We start from the raw sequence: 6,793 nt of genomic DNA on the forward strand, positions 1-6,793 counted from the left end.
CAGAATGACTTTTCTCTCTCTTTCTTTGTCCTCTACAAGCTCATCTTTGATTCTGTGATGTAAGTACTATGAAGTACCCATCTCAGATACCATCTGCTAAAGAAAACCACACCCATATAGCCCAGGTTTCTCTATATGGTGTTCTTTGAACTCTCTTAGTACCTTGGCATATGCTCATTATTAAGATGATCAATTTACAAAAATAAAAATTCTGTTTATTTTCTTGTTTGAGTCTCTTACACATTTATCTTCAAGACCAATTGAAGGAAAGGGACATTTATAAAGAGGAGGAACTCTGAACGGGGTGAACAATACAAAGATGGATGACTCGACCTGGAAAGGAGCCTTCACATGTGTGCATGCGTTTCTGAGGAGGTTGAAAATGGAGGATCTATGCTTGCACCTATCTGCCTTCTCTCCAGCGAGAAAAATGGAAGCTGACATCTCAGGGCAATTCTTTGTCAGAAATATACATCTGCATGAAGAGAAGAGAGTTAAAAATTTAATCTGCAAAGCTATTTAGAGAGTGGATAGGCCTTGACAGGCCTCCCAAATGTATTATAAGAACAAGAAGAGTGGAGTTATGAAAAAAAAAAAAGCTGTTGCAGCAAACAGAATGAAACTAAGCTTTCTTGACAGAATCAGTTTGCCAAATGACTTTAAAATCGCACTTGTCCTTTTTTTTAATTTTCTTAAATATACTCTAATTTAAATGTCTAAGAGAAACTTTTAGAATGTATGTGGTACCATTAAAGAACTCTAAGGTAAAGATACCACAATAACATACATTGTGTTATTAGGGAGAAGGGTGTGTGGAACAAAATTAAAACCTGTCAGATGACGAACCAGTCACAAAAAAGTAATGAGGATTCTGGAGGCATCTATGATAATCTGACTGATGATTTTCTAACTCTTACCTTATGTTGAAAATACTGCTTGACATGAATGAACAGAGTAAACTGTTACCAGTCACCTTCCAAAAAAATGTGACAGTTTGATGTCACTCTGTGTTCTGTGTTCATTTTCTTTTACCTACTGCTGCAGGAAGTTTACCCTTATATCCCAACCCACATTTCATCATTGTTAGAGGGGAAAGTGCTGTTCTATTTTCTCACTTATACTTAGTATTAAATTTCTTTTTCTTTTAAATTCATAGTTATCTCCCTGGATGCTAAAATAAAGAAACATATACTTTTTTTTTTTTAAATTGGCAGTACTTGGAGTAGATAGATCACCATTATCAAATACTTAAGAAAATGAAGGTATAAAGTCATGTGATCTTTTCAAGAGATATAGAAACAACTGTGTAATAAGATTCAAAATTTACTGGATGAGTTTGGTGTTTCAACCAAACTCCACTGCTATTTTTACAGTCCTATATATATTTTTTAAATTATCTGACCAGGCCTCATATTAGGCAAAACCACACTACTACACTAGCAATATTCTGCCTATGAATATTGTAGAAATTTTTTTTTCCATTTGAAGTCTTAACAACTACTGAAGCATAACTTTTAAGTCCTAAGATGAAAGTCTATCTTAAAATGTTCTTTTAAATCTTTAATATCTAGGGCTTACCCATGGTTATCAGATTTACTGTTAAAGTATCAACTTGTTAAATATAAATACTGATGGTGTGGCCCCCAAGCCCAACATATCTGCTTTTCTTAACTTACCATGTTCTTTGTTAGTGGGTTCCAAGCTAGCTTGCATTCTGCTCAGATACAGTTAACTTAATGGAAGCATTCAGGTTAATCATATCATAGTAATTATGAAGGATATTTGTAAATATATTCTTTCTCCTCCATTTTTTTAAAAGATATTATCTATTTATTTAGCAGAGAGAGAGAGGGAGCACAAGAGACACAAGCAGGGAGAGAAGGAGAGGGAGAGGGAGAAGCAGGCCCCCCCATTGAGTAGGGAGCCTGATGCCAGACTCAATCCCAGGACCCTGGGATCATGACCTGAGCTAAAGGCAGATGCTTAACTGACTGAGCCACTCAGGCATCCCTCTCCACCTTCTGAATATATGGTAGCTTTGCATTTCTCCAGAAATCTTAACTGTGGTCATGTGCTTTGTGTTGGCCAATGCTATAGGAGCACAAGTGATGTGTTCCACTTCCAAGAAGAAGCCATAGGAGCCAGGGTATGATGTCCCATGTGTCCCTATACTTCTCTGCAAATGTTGGAAACATGTATTACTATGAATCTTCTGTCAGGTTTGGCTTTTGAGTACCGAGTGAATATAGTCTTCCTCTATTCCCCAATCCTTGCTGACGACACCTGTTGGCCATTCAGTAGGAAAGAAAAATAAACTTTTGCTGTGTTAAGCCACTGAAATTTTGGGGTTTTCTGTTACTAGAGAATAACTTACTTGATCCTAATTAATGAATCATCTTTTTGTTTGCATGGCATCTGGATTAGGGAGACTAATTTTATTTTATTTTATTTTTAATTTGTACTTATTTTTAAAATTTCTTTTCAGTGTTCCAGAGTTCATTGTGAATGCACCACACCCAGTGCTTCATGCAATACATGCCCTCCACAACACCCACTGCCAGGCTCACCCAACCTCCCACCTCCCTCCCCTCCAAAACCCTCAGTTTGTTTCTCAGAGTTCACAGTCTCTCATGGTTCATCTCCTCCTCCAATTTCCCCCAACTCCCTTCTCCTCTCCACAGGGAGACAAATTTTAAAAGGTAATTTTATTTTATTTTGTCTTATTCTTTCTTTCTTTCTTCCTTTTTTTCTTTCTTTCTTCCTTCCTTCTTTCTTTCTTTCTTTTTCTTTCTTTCTTTCTTTCTTTTAAAGATTCCATTTATTTATTTGAGAAAGAGAGAGAGAGAGAATGAGAGAGAGAGCATGAGAGGGTTGAGGACAGAGGGAGAAGCAGACTGAGTCGAGCAGGGAGCCTGATGTGGGACTCGATCCTGGGATTCCAGGATCCTGACCTGAGCTGAAGGCAGTTGCTTAACCAACTGAGCCACTGAGGTGCCCCTAAAAGGTAATTTTAAAATCATTTATTAGATACTGAATTTTGTCACCTACTTTTTCTGAATTTTTTTTTCCTTAATGTGATAAACTATATTGACCAATTTTTAAAAACAGTTTTATTGGAATATTATTTACATACCATATGATTCACTTCTTTTATGTGTACAGTTAGTGATGTTTAATAAATTTATAGAGTTGCACAATCATCACCATAATCTAATTTTAGAACATTTCCATCCCCCTAAAAAAAAAAAAATCTAATGGTTATTTGTTGTTATTCTCTATTCCTGCCTCAGGCCTAGGCAGCCACTAATCTGTTGTCTGTCTTTGCAAATTTGTCTTTTCTGGACATTTTATATGAATGAATAATACAACATGTATTTTTATGACTGGCTATTTCATTTAGCATCATCTTCATATTCATCCATATTGTAGGATACATCAGTTCCTTATTCCTTTTCATAGATGAATAGTATTCCATGGTATGGATATACCACATTCTGTGTAACTCTTCCCCAGGTGATGAGCATTTGGCTTTTTCCCAGATTTTGGCTATTATAAACGATGTAGCTATGACAACTCGAATACAAGTATTTATGTGGACAAATGCATTAATTTCTCTTGGCTAGATACCTAGGAGTGGAAATTTATGTTTAACATTTTAAGAAACTGCTAATCAGTTTTCCGTGGGGGAAGATACACCATTTACCTCATTGAACAGCACTGCTAGATCCATGCCACTGTTACAACATTTGCATCTTAAAAGCCCTTATATATCAGTGAAAAAGTATTCAGGTAATAAATCAGAATATTCTAGCTCTCTTTCCTTTCTTTTAAACTCATACATACTCACACACATGGAGCATGAATACCCATATATTCTGGCTGGTTAATGATTCCTGGTAGAAGAATAGACATTAGAATTTCCCTTTGTTCCTGAGCATCTCATTTACTGAATCTTGTACAGGAAATAATTCTTAAAGGGATTAAAGTCTCTTTTGGGATAAAGTCTGGCATGCAGAATTAGGTGACATTGCTTCTCTTAGACTCCTGCTTACACATTCTGACTTAGCACTGATGCTTTAAGTGTTGGAAAATCATCTGTGCTGCATGATTTTATTTTTACCATGTGCGTACATGACTGTTCCTAAAACAACAAAGAGCCAGCTTTTAACAGTATGTAAATATAAATGGCTTGCTTGTGTTTCTTTCAAGTCATTTAAGGAAAAACCCCACCCGTTTTGTCATCTACTTACTTTATCTTTTCCTTCATTGTTAATTTTCATTTAAGTTGACCAAAGGTATTAATTTTTTATTTGTTTCAAATAAATATTCTAGGGGTGCCCAGGTGGCTCAGTGGGTTGAGCCTCTGCCTTCGGCTCAGGTCATCATCTCAGGTTCCTGGGATCGAACTCCACATGGTGCTCTCTCTTTGGCGGGGAGCTTGCTTCCCCCTCTCTCTCAGCCTGCCTCTGTGTACTTGTGATCTCTCTCTCTGTCAAATAAATAAGTAAAATCTTTAAAAAAATAAATATTCTAAATATTTCCAAATACACGTATATATTCCTGATATCAGGGCCAAGCCTAAAGCCAAGACCTAAATTGTAATGTTTTCTATGTAATCCAAACAGGGGGCCAGAAGAAGGGAAAATGAGAGGGAACACAAACAAGAAAAGCAAGATGATGAAAATGACAATGGAAGGACCATGGCAGCAGAGAAGTAAGTCTAAGAGCTCAGTTTGGGTTTTAAACTCATTGACAGGAGGGAACAAGGCATGACTTCCCTCTACTTACTGCTGAAAAGCAGGCTCTATGCTGAGGCAATGTATAATAGGGTTTAATTACAAGATGGGAGGTTGGTAAATAGGATGGATCTAAGGCGCGCCTTCAGAGTTATGCATCTCTGACTGTCCTGTGCTTATCTAAAGTCAGAATGCTTCTCTGCCAAGAGGGAATGGGTCTGATAAGGTGCTCACACTGTGGAATCACTTAGATTGCTTGAATGGTTGGCAGTTTAGGGTATGGCTAAATGCTTAGGGTTTGAGGTAAGTCTATGAAGGATTGAAACACCAGTCCTTTTGTGACTATGGTCAATTTACTTAACATTTTATATGCAAAATAGGTATAATTCCAGAACCAATTTTATGGTCTTTTGTGAAGGTTCATTGACATAAGGTATATAAAATAGTAGACACTATTTTGGAGTAAATTCTCCATAAAGGTTGGTTGTTATTATTAATCATGAGTGGTTGCCATTCTGAATGGTAGATTATTTTTTTATTCTTTTTCTTTTTAATGGCTTTATTGATATATCACTTAACATGCTGGACAATTCCCCCATTTAAAGTGTAGTGTTCAATGCCTTTTATTATATTCACAGATGTATGAAAACTCCATAACTTAAGAACATTTCATTACCTCAAAAAGAAACTCCAAACCCTTTATCTGATACTCCACTATATCCCATCATACCCTCAGCACTAAGGAACTACTAATCTTTCTTTTCTATAGACTCGCCTTTTCTAGATACTTCACATGCATAGAATGATACAATAAGAAGTCTTTTGACACCAGTTCCTTTCATTTAGCATAATGTTTTTAAGGCTATCCATGTTTTAGCATGTATCAGTACTTTGATCCTTTTTGTGGCTGAATAATATGCTGTTGTATGGATATACAACATTTTGTTTATCCATTCATCAGTTGATGAATTGTTTCCTTTTGGCTATTATGAATAATGCTGCTATTTTCTCTGTGGAAATAGGTTTTCACTTCTTAAAAAAGATTTATTTATTTATTTGGAGAGAGCGAGTGCACATGAGAGTGGGGGAAGGGTAGGGGAGAGAGAATCTCAAGCAGACTCTCCACTGAATGTGGAGCCTGGCATGGGGCTCCATCTCACAACCTGAGGTCATGACCTGAGCTAAAACAATGAGTCAGACGCTCAACTGACTGAACCATCTAGGAGCCTCTCTTTTCATTTCCTTTGGCTGGATACCTGGGTATGACCTTGCTGGGTCACATGGTAAGTTTGTTTAATTATTTGAGGAATTGCCAGGCTATTTTTCCAAAGCAGCTTCACCAGTTTTTATCCCCACCATCATGTAGAAGGGTCCTGATTTCTCCACATTGACTGCGTACAGTCTGTTTTTTTTTTTTTTTTAAGATTTTATGTATTTATTTTATTTGAGAGAGGGAGAGAGAGCATGCACAAGTCGGGGAGGGGCAGAGGGAGAGATTCTCAAGCAGACTGTATGCGGAGTGTGGAGCTGGATGGGGGGCTCTCTCTCACAGCCCTGAGATCACAACTTGAGCCGAAACCAAGAGCTGGACACTCAACCACCTGAGCCATCCAGGAACCCCAGAGTCTTTTCTGTTTTCTTAAAAGTGAAATGGTTATAATTTAAATCTATAAAAACCTCACAAGGACTTAAACTAGAGAGAGGATATAGTTAGATCTTACTGAATTTTAACTTTCACAGACACTATATCAGATTAATGATAATGGGCCCAAATTGTACTTCTTTTTGGGAAGTTTTGATGTCTACAGTCATTTAGGATGACTTCATTACTATCTAGTTGTATCTGAGGGATGAGACAAACTTAGAGCCCCCTACTCCTTCGCCATCTTAACTCCTCCTCCCTGTCTACAGTCATTTAAACATGTCTTATTTTATAGGACAAGTGTGTAATTTATTGTCCAAACTACAACACCTTAAAGGGTTGGTGGAGCTCTGTGTATAATTGTGCTGGGAAACAAGAGTAAGTTGAGGCAGTCCCAGGCTCACTACGGCATCTA

This window comes from Enhydra lutris, unplaced genomic scaffold (assembly GCF_002288905.1).
Source record: "Enhydra lutris kenyoni isolate GAN:26980312 unplaced genomic scaffold, ASM228890v2 scaffoldscaffold28, whole genome shotgun sequence".
Classification (NCBI taxonomy): Eukaryota; Metazoa; Chordata; class Mammalia; order Carnivora; family Mustelidae; genus Enhydra; species Enhydra lutris.